The sequence below is a fragment of the Phyllostomus hastatus genome, unplaced genomic scaffold (genome assembly GCF_019186645.2).
Source record: "Phyllostomus hastatus isolate PE091 unplaced genomic scaffold, TTU_PhHast_1.1 phas_scaffold_78, whole genome shotgun sequence".
NCBI lineage: Eukaryota > Metazoa > Chordata > Mammalia > Chiroptera > Phyllostomidae > Phyllostomus > Phyllostomus hastatus.
This window is the reverse complement of record NW_025334041.1, coordinates 12,136,535-12,155,811: the sequence shown is the minus strand read 5'-3', so window position 1 is coordinate 12,155,811 and position 19,277 is coordinate 12,136,535. Positions and strand designations below refer to the sequence as shown.

The 19,277-nt window shown below is 39.2% G+C and overlaps 1 pseudogene; it reads left to right on the top strand.

Annotated features, from left to right (window-relative positions):
* The first annotated feature begins 15,475 nt into the window (after positions 1-15,475).
* On the top strand, positions 15,476-15,970 carry LOC123811077 (annotated as a pseudogene).
* Positions 15,971-19,277: the final 3,307 nt, after the last annotated feature.

The window sequence follows — 19,277 nt, the reverse complement described above, 5'->3', positions numbered from 1 at the left end:
AACCCGTGAATACAAAGAGTCGCTCCTCTCCTTTGTGTTACTCGGGTATGGATGGAGTCACCCACTGTGACGGCCTGACTTCTGACTCTACGGGTGAGACGTAAGTGCTAATGCTATCTTTGGGGTATTTTAGAATCCAAAGCTACCCTTTACTTTCACTTCTGAACCTTATCTTTTGTAAATAAAGTTGTTCTGTTTGAAAGAATCATCCTTGTCCACATGTTCAGCAAGTTTAAGTACTTTTCTAGGTTGTCATCAAATTCCAAGGCTATCAAGTTTTTCAAATGTAGTTCAGGCTACTAAATATTTCCATACTGGGGGGAATTTTTTCAAAAAGAAGAAAAGAGTGGAAAAAAGAAAGTGTCTACTTTGTTTTTATCAGAAATCTCATTTCATAAAGTCACATTTTGAATGTAAGTGGTTTTATGTTACCTTAAATGTAAAATTCTAAATGTTCGCTTCTCATTTTCGGATACTTCCCATGTACTTTTTAAAGCACATCTGTTACTGAAGCTTGTAATTCCTGTTCTCTTCCTAGTAATATGTACACTGGCTTAACTTACATAGAGAATAATTTTTACTAAGAAAGAAAGAAATCTAGCTTTGGAATTTATTCTAGACCCAAATCTTCCTTTTAGAGCACATATATAGGAAACCTGCTTCTTTTGACTATACCAGCACTCTATCACAAGTATTAACTTCATTAATATGCTTTTTCATGGACTTTGTCCACTCCCATCTAACTGACCCAAATGCCTTATCAAGTGCCCAAATTGGGTCAAGGACAGGAGCTGCTAGTGATGCTATTTTAAGAGAAAACAAAAATGCACTGAAGCTCAACCAGCTCCTATTCTGTCAAAATGCACCATTTCTTTGGCGCGCACATGTTACGGTTCACCAGTAGGAGAAACCCTGATAAGCTGATGAGGTAGCTCATTTCTGGAGAATGGTTTGGCTATTTTGTCTATGGACATACACTGATACCTTTTTAAATAAAAATATATTTAATAATAAAATCATAGTTTTATTCACAACTAGGGGATTTAGTAATTACCTGCTAGCTATAGAGAATCATCTAGAAAGATCTTGATTTTAGATCTTTCATTCATGAGAAGTGTTATCTCTTTTACCTCCTATATCCAGTATCTAGCACATTTTACCTGCATGTAGTAGGTGCTCAAAAAATGTTCGTTAGACTGGTGACACAATAACATAATTGACTTACTGAAAGGCAGTTGCCAAGTTGTACCGTTCTGCAATAGGCACTGTGGCTAATGACCTCAGTTGGTTAGTGTAAGGAGGGGAGGTCAAGCAAAGGCTCAATCCCCAAAAAGGCATTGTCCTTTTGACCTTGTTCTAGTCACAATTTCATATTTTCTTCCAGCAACTCCTCTCTCCCATGGATACAAGGAGAATCACACAAGCAGAGAGACAGAAATAGTTTAAGATAATTCAATAGTTAAGATAATTAACTCAAATAGATAATTTAAAAAATTTTATTTAGAAATTAAACTTATAATAAATGAGCTGTGCTTCATTTTGATATGGAAAGTTCCAATATTTCAATATGTGAGACTTGGTTATAAAAGTAAAATAGCAACACTAACTGATACTTAAACTAATACAAATTATTATTTGACCCCTACCTCATTTTATTATAACTGAAGTATTTTACCACACAGCTCCGCTTCTGAGGACAATAGTCTTCTTGTGATTGGTATGAAAGATCACATAGTTTAAAACATTTGGCTAATGAAAGGACTTCTATTTTTTTTAAGATTTTACTTATTTATTTTTAGAGGGGGAAGGGAGGGAGATAGACAGAGAGAGAGAAACATCAATGTGCAGTTGCTGGGGGTTATGGCCTGCAACCCAGGCATGTACCCTGGCTGGGAATTCAACCTGGGACACTTTGGTTCCCAGCCCACGCTCAATCCACTGAGCTATACCAGCCAGGGCTTAGGACCTCTATTTTTTTAATAAAGGAATTTTAATAATATGCTTTGTAGAATAACTAAATAATATGAACATATGCAAGACAGCCTAAAAATATGCCTTTTTTAAGGATCCCACAAATAAACTTCTATCATAAATAGAGTCTGTTTCAGAAGTTTAAATACAGGAGCATTTGAACTTCTATTAAGACCTCACTGGCTTTAACATCTCAGGAAAGTCAACTCTCTCCTGTCTGTACATTTCCTTACTGTGAAAGTAGACATAATGCTACTTATTGCTTCACAGGGGGTGCTATGTGAATTAATTGGTTAATGTTCTTAAGGCACTGCCTAAGTGCTAAATGTTATCATTAGTGTGCACTGTATATCTCTTTGCAATTATATGCCACCTTAAAATTCTATGGCTTGCAAGGGTGCCTCACTCCCAGAACATTTACAAAAGGTTAAGGAAAGTTTAAGAAGTTAAAAAAATACATGAACCGAGGGTAGAAGAAAGGGAAATTTTGAATTTGGCACATTTTATTATATCCCTCTTGTTCCATTAAGTTACATGCTTCTGCCTTGGCTGGTGTGGCTCAGTAGATGGAGCAGCAGCATGCAACTCAAAAGGCCGCAGGTTCAATTCCCAGTCCAGGCACATGCCTGGGTTGTGGCTCAGGTTCCCCAGTTGGGGGCGTCCAAGAGGCAACTAGTTGATGTGTCTCTTGCACACTGATGTTTGTCTCCCTCTCTTTCTCCCTCCCTTTTCCTCTCTCTAAAGTAAATAAATAAAATATATTTTTAAAAATTGCATGCTTCTTAGACTAAAAACCATTGAACTAAACATTTTAAAGGGATAAATTGGATGGTATGTGAATTCTATTTCAATAAAACTATTATAAAAATAATAATAACTTTAACCTCATCATCACACCAAAAAAAAGTTATATACTTCTAGAAAGTACAGGTCATTATTCTAGAGGAAGAATTTCTACCCACACACATTTTGAGTTCAAAATATACTATACAATTTTAAGAAAAAATTAAAGGCTGTCCTGCGCCCTGGCCAGTGTGGCTCAGTTGGTTGGAGTTGCAATAAAACTAAGCAATTAAATTATGCATTGAGATAAGTTATAATTCACTTTTAATCATTTTTAAGATTTTATTTATTTATTTTTAGAGGGGGAAGGGAGAAAGAGAGAGAGAAAAACATCAATGTGCGGTTGCTGGGGGCCGTGGCCTGCAACCCAGGCATGTGCCCTGACTGGGAACTGAACCTACGATGCTTTGGTTCGCAGCCCGCGCTCAATCCACTGAGCTACACCAGCCAGGGCTTCACTTTTATTCATTTAATTATTAATTACAATAGTTGTAGATTTTATCTGAATGGTTGAAACTGTCTTGATGTCAATGAGACCAGCTGGGGTGGTCTCATTGACCAGTTAGGGGGTGTGGAGGGATCAAGCAAAAAAAAAAAAAAGGAGAGAGAGAAAGAATGCATGGACACAGAGAACAACGTGGTGATTAAGGGTGGGGAGGCGGGTGGAGGTGGAAGAGGGTATAGAGCGGATGAATGGTAATGGAAAAAAAACAGTAAAATAAAAGATAATAAATAACAAATGTTGGTGAGGATGTAGAGCAGAGGGAGCCGCTGTACAGTGCTGGTGGGAATGTAAATTGGTGCCGCCACTATGGAAAACAGTACGGAGGTTCCTCAAAAAATTAAAACCAGAACTGCCACATGATCCAGCAATTTTACTTCTGGGCATTTAGTCAAAGGAAACAAAAACACTTCACGCGAAAAGGTATCTGCACCTTCATGTTCACTGCAGCATTGTTTGCAATAACCAACACGTGAAAGCAACCCAAGTGCTCACCAGTGGGTGAACTGGTAAAGAAAACGTGACCTGTGTAATAATGGAGTACTATTTAGCCGTAAAAAGGAAGGAAGTCTTACCATTTGCACATAGATGGACCTTGAGGGCATTATGCTAAGTGAAATGAGTTGGACAAAGACAAATATGTATGCTCTTACTTTAACATGGAATCTTAGAAAACAAGAAACCCAAACACACAAATACGAAGAACAGATTGGTGGTTGCCAGAAACAGGTGAAGCTGGTTAAAAGGTATGAACTTCTAGTTATAAAAATATGTCCAGGGGCCCTGGCTGGCGTAGCTCAGTGGATTGAGCGTGGGCTGGGAACCAAAGTGTCCCAGGTTGGATTCCCAGCCAGGGTACATGCCTGGGTTGCAGGCCATAACCCCCAGCAACTGCACATTGATGTTTCTCTCTCTCTCCCTCTCTCTCTATCTCCCTCCCTTCCCTCTCTAGAGTGAATAAATAAAATCTTTAAAAAAAAATATGTCCAGGGGATGTCATGTACAGCATGGTGACTATGATAAATAATACTACATTTATATTTAAAAGTTTCTAAGAGTAAATCTTAAAAGTTTTCATCACAAGAAAAGAATATGTATACATGGAATGAAAGTTAATTAGACATTACAATGATCAATACATACAAATATTGAATTATGTTGCATACCTGAAACAAATATATGGTTATATGTTAATGATATCCCAGTTATTAAAAAAAGAACAGCCCTGGTTGGTGTGGCTCAGTGGGTTGAGTGCTAGCCTGAGAACCAAAAGGTCGTAGGTTCGATTCCCAGTCATGGCACATGCTTGGGTTGCAGGCCAGGACCCCAGTTGTGGCATGTGAAAGGCAACCAGCTGATTTCTCTGGCACATCCATATTTCTCTCCCGCTCTTTCTCCCTCCCTTCCCTTATCTCTACAAATAAATAAAACCTTTAAAAAATAAAAACAAGAACAGAGGTCAAAACAGAGGCTGTATGTCAAATCATGCACAAACCTTTTTATAATTGCTAAATAAGGAAAATTTCAAGTACGTATCTAGAAGGAAAGAGATTACTTCAGAAAAAATTAAAGGCTGGCCTGAGCCCTGGCCAGTGTGACTCAGTTGGTTGGAGTCTCGTCCGGTAAACCAAAAAGTTGCAGGTTTGATTCCCAATCAGGGCACATGCCTAGGTTGCAAGTTTGGTCCCCTATAGGGGCATGTATTAGGGACAACCAAGCTATGTTTCTCTCTCACATGGATGTTTCTTTCCCTCTCTCCTTCCCTTCCTTCCCCCTTCTAAAATCAGTAGGCATGTCCTCGAGTGAGGATTTTAAAAAAAAGAAAAAGCTGGTTTGATCCTTAAGGCAAGCCTCTAAAAGTGGTAACTGAAGCTTTCACATACCTGGTATAACAATTGTATTACTGGCCCTGGCTGGTATAGCTCAGTGGATTGAGCATGGGCTGCGAACCAAAGTGTCACAGGTTCGATTCCCAGTCAGGGTACATGCCTGGGTTGCAGGCCATGACCCCCAGCAACCACATATTGATGTTTCTCTCTCACTCTCTATCTCCCTCCCTAAAAGTAAATAAATGAAATCTTAAAAGAAAAATTGTATTACTTTGCTTAAATACTTGTGAATCTTGGTGAAAAACCTCAAGTAATTTTTTACTCCAAGTATCCCTAAAACTAAAAAATAATTATCTGACTTTCCACTTTAAATTGTGAAGAATATTAAAAACGTCTAGTGTATTTTAGTCACATCCATTTAGTTGACTCCTGCCAGGTTCCCCATCCTTCCAGACCATTCAAGCTGTTTGACTTCCACTGCATTCCACTTGCTCCTTATCCTCTTCCCCTCCTCTCCCACCTGTGGGGTCCCCTCTGACCCCTGTCTCCACAATCAATCCTGACCTTAGACAATAATGACTTAATGAGTTTTAACTCAATACTATGGAACCAAGCTCAATTTATCCCTTCTGACTGGCCCAACTAGTCCGGTTTTATCCAATGCACTTTGGCCTTCCTCCATAGGTCAGATCTTCATTTATGATAAGTGAATCTTGGGTGGCCTCATTCCCTGAATTTGAGTTCGGACTGCAGTCCCTGAGAGCTATGACCTTGCCAGGCTTCGTCGGGCCCCTCTCGGGAAGAGAATCCTGCAGCAGCTCCTACGTCCTGAGGCAAGGGTTTTGAAATACCAACCTGACCTTGTCCATTTTCAACCACCACAAGCTCCCAAACCCCATGTACCTGTGTTCTTCATGCCTGTTGAAGAATGCCATCATCCCCACAGGAGACTCTCAAGATATGTATAATTTGATTGACATATCTTTCGCCTCATCTATAATGGAGAGCCCAACAGGCTACACTTACTCTCTAGACCCACCCAGAGTCTCACAATAATGAACATTACAAAAACCTCAGTTCAATGACAGTCTTATTCCTTCCCACCCTGCCATTTCTGCCCCAGGTGGCCTGTTCGTGCCTGACTCTAGTCTGAAACCCTGGTGAGAATTTCTGCATTGCTGTCCTCCTTTCACAACTATGCCTAAAGAATTAATTACGTGATTCTGCAACAACATAGTATGTGTTGCAAAATAGTCTCGGTGTAGGAGAGATTATTAAAACGCTTGGACTTTGTTTATGAGTTTAAGACTTTTCAATTCATATGGGCCCTTAAGGAATTACTTCAATCTAAACATAAAATAAAATTGCAAAAATCCAAGTAAAAATTGTATGTATATGATGATTGCAATTATTGGAAAAAATTATGGATGTCCGCAAAGCCTAAAAAACAATCTGCAAACAGCAAAGCACTTTATACACAGGTGAACAGTTAAGTCAGAATAACGCACTTATGGGCTTCTTTACTTTTCCAAATGTATTTACTTTTGCATTTTGATAAGGAAAAGGAAATTGTGATATTTATCACAAGATAATCCTTACAAGTATGCTGAGATGCTTCAATGAAAAATCCGATAGATAATGCTTCCTTTTTAATGTATTCTTTCTTCCTTAATCAAATCTTGGTTTAGCTGGGTATTGGTTTAGAACATACCCCTTTTCATATGCACGTGTGTATTTTCCAGAGAACCCAAAAGGTTAACAACTGTTAGGGTACACGAACAGTTCGATGTAATGGTTAAGGACTGAATCAGCAACCTTGATATCTCCCTCTTAGCTCTGCGACCCTGGCAAGTCACTGACCATCTATCACCTGTTTCTCTCAAAACAAATAATAATTGTTGAGTTGGGAATATACCTATAATGTATATTAATAGCTTTTAGTGATAAATGAGAAATGAATGTAAACTAATGTAATATAGAGACCCGGTTCAGCTGGCCTACTTTCTTCATATAATACATGAAACTTTAATTTGAAAAAAGTGTGTTCTTAGATTATAACCATGACAATTGGCCATGGAATGCAAGCTAGACTATTCATATATTAAAACAGTTTGCTAAATATCAGAACATTTTGACATAAATATTGAATGAGAAATACATAATGACATGTATAATTGTTTCCACAGCCCAAAGTTAGAATTTACAATTATAAAAACAAGAATTGTCCATTGCTAAAATTTTAAACTTGTAAATGGTATCTCTAATTAAAAAGTGAAAATTTCTTTAAAGTGTGTAATAGTCATTCTACAGATTCGCCAATTGTAATGATGCTCTTACAGAAATTCTGCTTTTTTACAGGTCATTGCAGAAATATTGCAGTAAAGATGAATTACCATTCTACTGTCTAAAAAGTGTACCTTCAAGCTGTTAAATGAGTGAACAGTGATCTGTTATGACTTTAACAAGAACCTTATTCTCCATGGGGGTTACTGCTGTTAACAGTAGGAAATGTATCATTTAAAGCCATTAACGTTGAATGAAATGTTTTCACCCATTTAAATAAAAGCCCTTGTTCTTTACTTCACAATAAAACTTGCTTTTGCTAGCTTCTCTATTGTAGGAGTTTATACAAAAATATTCTGGTTGCCCTGGCTGGTGTTGCTCGGTGGATTGAGCGTCAGCTTGCAAACTGAAAGGTCACTGGTCCTGTTGCTGGTTGGGGCACGTGCCTGGGTTGTGGGCCAGGTCCCCAGATGGGGGCGTGTGAGAGGCAACCATTCGATGTCTCTCTGCCTCTCTTTCTCCCTCCCTTCCCCTCTCTCTGAAAATAAAATAAAATCTTTTAAAAAATATTCTGGTTGTGCCATTTTAGATGGCTTTTATATTTTTAAATCTCCATATTCCAATTTCTTTTCTATAGAGACACTAGTAAAGAGGTATAACAGTGTTTGCAAGCTGATACATGAAAGGCTCCATTCTCCATTCCAGCTACAAACATATTAATAACACAGTCAGCTACTTACTTCAAGATTAAACAAATTATTTACATTCAAGGTTCTTAGATCCTACATTTGTTAGCTTTCACCCCATATGCACTAGATACTATGGAAAGAATTTGATAAACATAAAATGTATTTGTGAATATAAAAACAACAAGTAGGGGAAAAGAGAACAATCTTTAAATTTTAAAATCTTTAAAAATGATGAAATACTGCATCCAAATATCAAATTGGGAAATATTTAAATTGGTTTTCATTCCCAATACTGGCCAGAATGCAAGTAAATGGATATTTATACTCATTTAATTCTAGAAAATAAATTGGTCCTTTCTAGGAGACAATTTGGTTATATGAATCAAGAGCCTTGTAAACAATCTTACCCTTTGAGACGTGGTATTACAACTTCTGGGAGAACATAGGAAGTATAATCTTAGTCATTTCTCATAGCAATATTTTTTTTTATATACCTCCTCAGGCAAGAGAAACAAAAGAAAAAATAAACAAATGGGAATACATCAAACTAAAAAACTTTAAAGGAAACCATCAACAAAATGAAAAGACAGCCCACTGAATGGGAGAACATATTCGCCATGAAGCATCTGATGATGGGTTAATGTCCTGAATTTATAAAGAACTTATACAATTCAACAACAACAACAACAAAAATCCAATTAAAAAACGGGTAAAGGACAGGAATAGACTCTTCTCTAAAGGGGACATCCAGATGGCCAGTAGGCGCATGAAAAGAAGCTCAACAGCAGTAATCAGCAGAGTATTACGGTAAGTGAAATAAGCCAGTCAGAGGAAAACAAGTACCATGTGATGTTACTTACACGTGGAATCTAATGTAGAAAACAAGCCAACAAAACAGAAAGAGACATAGGTACAGGGAACAGACTGACAGCTGTCAGAGGGGCGGGGGTTTGGAGGACTGGGTGAAAATGGTAAAGGGATTAAACAAACAAACAAACAAACAAAACATAGACAGACAACAGTCTAGTTATTACTACAGGGAAAGGGGGGTGGCGGGAGGTAGAAGAGGGTAAAGTGGGGGGAAAATGGTGATAGAAGGAGACAACCTGGGGTGGTGAACACACAGTATAACATACAGATGGTGCATTACTGAATTGTACACCTGAAGTCTATATGATTTTATAAACCAATGTCACCCCAATAAAAAATTTTGAAAGGTGTAGAATAAAAAATTATGTGTTCTATGATCTAAATAGGAATGGAGAGGAAAGTAGGTTTTAAAAAGGTCACAATGCAAAGACAATATGCACCCGTGTTCACTGCAGCATTATTCACAGTGGCCATGACATGGAGACAACCCAGTGTCCCATGATAGAGGATTGGATAAAGATGATACAGGACATATACACAATGGAATACTACTCAGCCATACGAAAAGATGAAATACTGCCATCTGTGACAACATGGATGGGCCTTGAGAATATGCAAAGCAAGAAGTCAGTCAGAAGAAGCTAAGAACCATATGATTTCACTCATATGAAGGATATAAAACTGAAACTCATAGTCACCAGATGGAACAGGGTAGTAATAGAAGGTGGTTTGACTTTGGGTGGTGAGCACACAGCGTAATATATGGATCTTGTATCATAGAAATGTACACTTATACCCTAGCTGGTGTGGCTCAGTGGTTTGGGCTCGGGCCTGTGAACCAAAAGGTCACTGGTTCGGTTCCCAGTCAGGGCACGTGTCTGGGTTGTGGGCCAGTGTACAACAGGCGACCAATTGATGTTTCTCTCACACATTGATGTTTCTCTCCCTCTCCTTCTCTCTCCTTTCCCTTTTCTCCAAAAATAAATAAAATCTTTAAAAAAAAGAAAGGCACACTTACAACCTATATGATCCTATTAACCAATGCCACCCCAATAATTTAATAAAAATAAAGGGAAAACATTACAAAGTGACAAACAACAAGTGCTGACAAGGATGTGGAGAAAGGGGAGCCCTCGTGCACTGTTGATAGTAATGCAGGCTGGGGCAGCCACCGTGGGAAACAGTATGAAGTTTCCTCAAAAAATTAAAAATGGCACTACTTTTTGACCCAGCAATTCCACTTCTGGGAATATATCTGAAAAAAAAAACAGTAATTTGAGATAATACTCATATATGCTCCCCTTGATTTCATGGCAGCATTATTTATAATAGCCAGGATCTGGAAACAGACCAAAGGTACAGAGCTTTGGGTTTGCAAGAGGAAAAGTTCTGGAGCTCTGTTGTACAACAGTGTGGATATAACTAATACTACTGAACTGTACACTTAAAGTAGTTCAAATGGTAAGCTTTCTGTTATGTGTTTTCACAAAAATTTTTAAAAGGTATAACTTCATGAAATTTGGTATGTGTGTGGGTTGTATCAGGGTAAATACCAAAGTGTTAACAAGAGTTTTCCCTTAGAGGTAGGGAAAGGTGATGGTCAGGAAGGGATTTTTTTATACTTTAAATACTTCTTTATATTTTTACTATTTTCAGTGAGCCAATACTACTTTTACACCTTAAGAAAAATTGGATGGGACCTGGATCTATTTGTGGTTTCTTGATCCTAATTGCTGTAACTTTCAGTGAAGGAGTAATGAGTTAAGCCACTTGTATCCAATTTAGTAGTCAATAGAAGCATGCAGCCTGCAGATCAAAGCAAATTTGAGAAACATTTAAACACATGTATCATCTCCCTAAGAAGTTCCCCTACCTTTTCATCAACTTTTCAATGTCAAAGTGTTGGACAGTTAAAGAAAAGATTATTGTGCTTCGGGAACAGAATAGATGAGATGAAAGATATCAAACTACCCCCAGAGTTATTGATCAATTCACACTCAAGGTAAGAATAAAAATTGAATTAGAAAACGTTAAGTACCTATTAAAAATTACCTGTGCAAGATAAGCTAACTCACCAACAGAAGAAACACAACCCTTTGCAATCAAATTTATATTTTCATTGACTATGGTTGGTTTACTTACGGTAGCACAGTGACAGACACAGAGAAGAATCCATGTGTCAGGCTGGGTGATCATACCTGCCTGCTCGCATTGCTGAAAATCAGGATCTGAACTCTTTGGATACACTAGCAAAGAATATGCATTCATTTACTCACTGACTCATTCGATAATTATTTATTGAGCTGTGTCAGATATCGTATGAATCTAAAACAACCAGGATTTTGTTTCTAAAATATTCCCTGGGAACCATCTATGTTTTTAGCACTCTGCTGAGTATGGTGCTTATTATAGAGGAATGTGGAGAGGCAACTATTACCTTATACAATCAGCACTTAAAACCAATCTTTAGGCCCTGACTGATAATAGCTCAATTTCTTGGGCATCATGCTGCAGCGTGAAAGGTCACCAGTTCGATTTCCAGTCAGGGCACATGCCTGGGCTGCGGATGTGGTCCCCAGTTGGGGGGTGTGAGAGAGGCAACTGACCCATGTTTCTCTCTTGCATCTCTGTTTCCCTTCCTCTCTTTCCCTCTCCCTTGCCCTCTTTCTAAAAGTAAACAATTTTTTTTTAAAAAAATAGATCTTTAGGATTAGAAGGAATATTAATAGTAATTTCTTACTTTTTGTAGTTAACATATTTTTAATGAACTGATCATTTTATTAGACAGTATTTATTTTTTAATTGCCTTGCTTGGGCCACTGTACAACCATATATTTTCCTTTCTTTATTTTAAAATGTTATAAGAACAGCCACAGTCAGGTGGCTCACTTGGCTGGAGCGCCATCCTGTACCCCGAAAGGTTGTGGGTCAGGAGGCCCTGGTCAGGAGGCTTACAGGAGGCCACCAGTGGACGTTTCTCTCACATCAATGTTTCTCTCTCTCTCACTCCTTCTCTCTCTCTAAAAGCAATAAGCATATCCTTGGGTAAGGATCAAAACATAAAAGTTTTACAAGTACGTGAAATCCAAAAGTTTAGAAACCGTTGTCCTAGAGGTCATCTAGAGAAAAAAGTGTGTATGCAATTCCATAGGCAACTGAATGGTCTCTAACCAGTAAAATGGTAGGATCGGAGTAGGATAATGGTAACAGGTTAGAAGCTCGTTATTGTTGACGTCTCCTTAATAGATGTCACTAGTAAATTGCAAAGGCAATTCACTAAAATACAATCATCATAATAAAAACTATATAAAAAGAGAAACTGCCACATAGAAGTACTTGAATACAGAAAACATGAAATACAAACAGAATGAGCAGGACATAAGTTTGAGCGATCCAAACTACTTCCAAACACGCACACAACCACTGCAACTCAGCAACAATCAGATTGTTGTGCGTGTGCTAAACTGAGGTATCGGAGTTAACTCAATACATTGTGCATATTCTGTTCAACTCTGTTATTCACAAGCCCTAAGGAAAACAGTAAGTCTTGAAGTACTGCCTCTAATTTTTTCAAGTCACTAAGATGTAGTCTTATTTGTTTACTATTTTTATAAATGGTGTTAGTGCTACCTCAGTTTTACTTCTGGATCGTGACGGGACACTCACCCAAATGTGACTTGTCACTGCCTTGGCTTTCTCAGAGAACACAATGAGAGAAAAAAGTAAAGACTGAGAAGCCTTGTTATTTATTTTGTGGGAACGCACCAAGAACAGCCCCACAGATCATGGGATGAATCACTGGATTGCAGAAGATAGCATCTGCCAAGTTTCCAGGCTAAAAAGCCAGCATTTCTATAGCTCCCTTTGTTCCTCCCTTGCTGTCGGGCAGATGTCTCACACTAGAACATCAAACAGTGGCTAATCATCAGGGCTCAATAATTTCACTGTCACATTGATAGCTTCAGTGTTATTTCTCCCCTAAAATATGTATGTCACCTCTGATTTCCTTCTTGTATGATTTTTCTCCTGAAAAGCTACTCTTTTAATTTTTTTATTTATACAGACTCATCAACCTACCTGCTCTGGGTTTTATAATCATCCCTTGAACACATTTATTTATGAACATGAACTTCTGGACATATATAAGCTATTTGATGCCAGGCTTGATCTTCAAAGAAACTTCCCAGGGTGCTGCATGTGTGGTTTCTTCAGTGAACCTACTTGGAAACCAGCACCTGCCCACCGGAACCAAGCTTTTGTCCTCAATGCTATTTCACACCTGGATGGCATTAGAATCACTTGTGTGGCTTCTTAAACACATGGAGGCCCACCCTTAGCTCAGGCCAATTAAAATCAGAAATTTGTTGTGAGGGGATACCCACACATATATAGTTCCTTTCTCTACTTTGCAGCCATAACTGGAAACCACTGATAGGAGGTAGAAATCAACTGTCTCCAAATCTATCATATTGACTTGTCCATTATTTCTTTACATGTCTGTCTTTTTTATTAGACTTAGCTCCTTTAAGACAGTATCTGGCTTATTTCACTTATTTTATCCACTCATCTGTTGATGGACACTTGGGCTGCTTCCATATCTTAGCAACTGTGAATAACGCTGCAATGAACATAGGGGTGCTCATGTTCTTTCAAATTAGTGTTTTGGGTTTCTTCAGATGTATTCCCAGAGGTGGGATTCCATAGTCAAAAGGCAGATTCATTTTTAAGTCTTGTAGGTATCTCCATACTGCTTTCCACGATGGCGTTACCAGTCTGCATTCCCACCATCAGTGGGAAAAAGTTCCCCTTTCTCAACATCCTCACGGGCACTTACTGTTTGTTGATTTGGTGATGATAGCCATTCTGACAGGTGTGAGATGGTATCTCAACGTAGTTTTCATCTGCATTTGTCTGATGATTTCAGCCATATGTGGCATCTAATGAACTCAACTAACACGGAAAATGGGGACGGACTCATAGATGGAGAGCAGGATGACAGCTAGTGGAGGGCAGGTCAAGGGTGGAGAGATCGAGGAAAAAGGACTCATGGACACGGACAACAGTGTGGTGACTGCTGGGGGGAGGTGGTACAAGGGCACTCAAAGGCCAGCTAAAAAATACACAATGAAGATTAAGTTTTTAAAAAAAAGACAGTTTGACAGAGCAGGTTTTCATTAATTTAATTTAAAAATAAAATCTCAATGCCTTACCTTGACTTACATGGCCAGAGTAGTCTTTTCCCTACCTATCCATCTCACATCTCCCCCTTGCCTCTGAGTTTCTTACAAATGCAACAGATTTAATCCTATGTACAGGCTTTTGCATTTAATGTTCCCTCAACCAGAAACACTCTTCTTCCAGTCATTTATTTCTCCAGCTCTTTCTCATCATAAGAGGTCTCTGCTCTGTCCTTAGGAAATCATTTCCTAACCAGCCTATGCAAAGGAACCACTCCCCCCACAGTCTCTACCATCTCCCAGCCTTATTTCCATCATGGAACTTACCTCTATCAGAAGTCAATTCTCTTGTTTATTATGTGCTGATTTATTATTTCCATTCACCCATTCCACCCATTCCCATACTAGATTGAAAATGCTAAGAGTCAGAACTTTAACTTCTTTGCCATTGCATCCCCAGGGCTTACTTACTGTGCCTGGCACAGAGTAGATCTTCAATAAATATTTTTGAGTAAATGTTGAATAAGCACTTGAATAAGTGAATGAATCCATGAATGAATGAATGAAAGTATAACCCCGGCAGGCCATTCAAAAGTTCAGGACCTCTTGTCCTTTGTCTCAGTAATGTCTTTTTCATGTTCCTTTCTTATCACTCTATTTTCCTTTGAATACATGTCAATAATTGTACTATTCGTTGAAGTCATTGTCAATTTTAAATCATTCCACTGACTTCTTTTTTCTGTAATTCACTCCCTCTTGTGCCCAATCAACTTGTGTTTATAAGGCCAATAATTTCTAAAAGTACCAAGAAATGGAACGTGAAAATCACATGCTGCCCCGAATGGTGTGGCTCAGCTGGTTGGCACGGATCCATGAAGCAAAAGGTCACGAGTTGGAGTCCCAATCAAGGCACATGCCTGGGTTGCAGGCTTGATGGACAGTTGGGGTGGATACAAGAGACAACCAACTGATGTTTCTTTCTCTTGCATCCATGTTTCTCTCCCTTCCTTTCCTCCTTTCATCCCCTCTCTAAAAATAAACAAATAAAATCTTTTAAAAATAGAATTTAAAAAAAGCTTAGAGCTGCAGAAGTGACCCACGGGTCAGGTCCCTGCGGACACCATACTCTAGGGTTGGGCAACATTCTCAGTCTCGGTGTTCCCATCTGTAGAGAGGGAGTGATGATAACGATAAGCGATGCTGGAAATGAAAGACCTGGGGCTGCGTGTATCCATGTGGGTGCATCTCAGACACTGGTCGAGCAAACAGCAGCAGCAGAGGGACCTATACACTGTGATGCTGTTGATAAGGATGCTCCCATCGTCACAGCTGAAGACTGCTCAGAATCACCGCTTATGGGTAGAGCTTAAAAAGGGGGAGATGTACAGTGGGCACCTGGTAAGCTGTGACAACTGGATGGACATCAACCTGCGCCAGGTGATCTACACACACATCCGGCGAAGGAGACAAGTTCTGGCGGATGCCACGATGCTACATCCGCGGCAGCACCATCAAATACCTGCGCATCCCTGATGAGATCGTCCTATGGTCAAGGAAGATGGGGTGTCCAAAGGTCGTGGTCACGGTGGCACGCAGCAGCAGAAGCAGCAGAAAGGCTGTGGCATGAGGGGTGCTGGGCAAAGTGTGTTTGGTGGACGGGGCTCAGGCAGGATCCCAGGCCCCAGCAGAGGTCAGCCGGCAAAGAAGCCGGGCAGGCAGAGGAGCAAACAGCGAGCTGGCGCTGTGTTCTCCCGGGACTTGAACACCGCCCCCCACTCTCAGCGGCGCCTATGGTCCAACTCATGAGTCTGTTAAGAGGAGAAAAAAGAGGCAGGTGTTGGTGGGACCCCTACCTCTGCATTTTGTTAACCCCCTCTTTTACGTAAAGTCTTTTTTTTTTTATCCAGCACTTCTACAGTTTGAAATGTTATTTGGTGTACTCGATTTTGTGAAGTCGCAGCCAATGCGATTCCCGGAAGGTTCTGTGTGTTGATGAATCTTTCGAGTCCTCACCCGCGTGGGTTCAGGGAGGCGCTTTCCGTACAGTTTAGTTCTGTGACTCTGGTTGGATCGCTGTGCGGCAGACAGGAGGTTTTCCTTCAAGCTCTTAGCACAGAGATGGACGGTGCACAGAGTTTTCCTGAAACACGGACCTGGAGTTGTCTTTTCAGAACGAATCTGGACAGACACGTGCCTCAGAAGCTGTTGCGGGAACGTGTTTGGGCCCTGCCTCTTTGCCCCCTCCCTTCCTCTTTGGGTTACAAAAATAAAAACAAAACACAACTACCAAAAAAACAATCACATGCCATCCTGCTGTAGATTATCAAGATTTGGAGGTTAATAAATTATGAAGGTTATTTATTCTGCTCTATTATATTCAGTTAAGTCATTGGCATCTTTTAGAATAACATTTCATTGTCTTAAAAATAAAAATAATTCTGCTTTAAATTTATATATTAAATACATGTAACATATATTTAAACTCAAATTAACACATTTTATTTTTTAATTGTTTTTTTTAACTTTTTTAAGCTGTTGTTCAAGTACAGTTGTCTCCATTTTCCCACGGCCACTTTCCCCCACTCCACCCACCCCAGCCCCCACCCTCAATCCTACCCCGCTTTGGCTTTGTCCATGGGTCCTTTACACATTTTCATTTCTTTTAAGCAAGTGTTTGAAAGTTTAAACTTTTTAAGGTCAACAATCCTTACAGAAATATCAATTTCTAATTCTATAATGAAATTTAGAGTAAAAAGGACTTAAAATGCAGAACCTTGTTTTACAGTGAAAAGACTCTATTCTATAAAGTATGCTTCAGCTAAATGGCTCATGTAAGAAACAGAATAAAATATCAAACAAGAGCCCTGGCTGGCGTAGCTCAGTGGATTGAGCGCGAGCTGTGAACCAAAGCATCACAGGTTTGATTCCCAGTCAGGTTACATACCTGGGTTGCAGGCCAGGTCCCCAGTGGGGGCCATGAGAGAGGCAACCACACATTGATTCTCTCTCTCTCTTTTTCTCCCTCCCTTCCCCTCTCTAAAAATAAATAAATAAAATCTTTTTTCAAAATAAAGCTCTTAAAAAAAAAACAAGGGAGCTACTTGGAGCTGGACTGATATGTCACTTTAAAAAAAATCAGACAAGATATAATTAAAGTAAACGCATTATGTGACACCTTTTACAGTTTATTCCCCCATAACATAACATTAGACTTTTTTTCAGTTGCTTATATGATGTGGTTTTTATTATTTTAAAATATTGTATTGCCCTGACTGGTGTAGCTCAGTGGATTGAGCTCGGGCTGTGAACCAAAGGGTCGCTGGTTCAATTCCCAGTCAGGGCACATGCCTGTGTTTCAGGTCAGGTCCCCAGTGGGGGCCATGTGAGAGGCAACCACACACTGATGTTCCTGTCCCTCTCTTTCTCCTTTCCTTCCCCTCTCTTTAAAAATGAATAAATAAAATCTTTTTTAAAAATAAAATAAAATATTGTATTTATTTTTTTTAGAGAGAGGGAAGGGGAGGGAGAAAGAGAGGAAGAGAAACATTGATCCATTGCCTCTCGAACGCAACTGGCAACCCTTCGGTTTGCAGGCCAACACTCAACCCACTGAGCCACACCAGCCAGGGTTTCAGGTGCTTAGATCATATTTAGATGCTTTTTGAGCATGCAGTCTTCCTTTACCAAATGATCGTGGAGGGCCTTGCAAATTATGTAATGAAATTCAAAGTTTATCTTAAGAGCAATGCAGTGCCATTGAAAGGTTCTTAAGCAAAGAGGAATATTATCAGATCGGTGTTTCAAAAATTTCACTCTGCAGGATGGAGAACAGAATGGAAGAGAACAGAGCTAAAGGCCAGGAACCCTAAATGAGAACCATTGACCTGGAACTGGACAGTGGTAGTCGGCACGAGGAAAAACAAAGAGGCTTAAGGAAGTAAGACAGACAGAACTTAATCATTGTTGTATACTATGTCTTGTCCCCTTTTATTTACACTTTTTGTGCACTTTACATGTGAGGAAGGGGTTCAGTTTTTTCACATTAAAGACTGATGGCAGTGACACCTTGCTCCCTATGTTTCCCAAAATCTTGGAGGAGTTACTAAAGCAAAGCTATAACAGATTCACAGAATACTGATAAGGTATAGGCATAGCAATATATTTGACATGTGATTTCTTTAGTCCCTTGTACAATTAGTAACACATAATGCATAAGCAATATATAAGAAATAAGATGACCAACAGCCATACCACTTGCTTGTCCCTATATTCAAAAGATTATGGCAGCTGCCTCCCTATGGCTCTTCTGTAAAAGATACAATGGTTTTTAAAGGTCTGCAGGGCCTTTATTTTCTTTCCTGCCCATGTCTGTATGTCGAAATCTAAAATACACTCCCTAGCTCATTTCAACTGCCATTTCTCCATGCAGCCACGTCAGATGCTAGAACCTGGAAGTAACAAATCTTTCCTCTTCAACATTCCCATATTCCTTTTATGATATGGCATGTTCCACTTTGTGATAAAGTGTTATCTCCAGTAGACTATAAGCTCCTTGTAACCAGGGTCTTTGTTATTGCTTCTTTAATTTATCCACAGTACTTAGCACAGTGGCTGGCACATAACAGAAACCCCATAAATACGTGTCCCACAAATAAATCAATAGCTGTTTCCAGCTGCTCCTTTCACCCCTGCCTTATTGCACCCAGATCAATAGCAATGGAAATGCTGCCAGAGATCAAAGCCTCAGGAGACCTTCTGAATAATAGGTTAGGAAACAAGATTCACTGGCAACTTTGTAGAAACTATACCAGATATTTTACTTAAAGAGATACTGCTAAACCACATGTCTAAACTTTGATTTATAACCTCTCTGAAAAAAATCCCAATGGAATTTTTTTTAGTATCACAGTTGTAACCACAGTCTTTCTTGGAACTTGGTTATCCCTGCTTGTCAAACTGTATGTAAGAAAGTGGCTCAAGCTAACCAGACTGGGTGCCTGTGTTGAACCCAAGATAGTATTAATAATATTAAAATAAACTTTGAGCTTCACACACATTCTATAGGTAGTTTTCTAACGTGATCAATTTCTAGAAAACATCATGTTGAAATCTC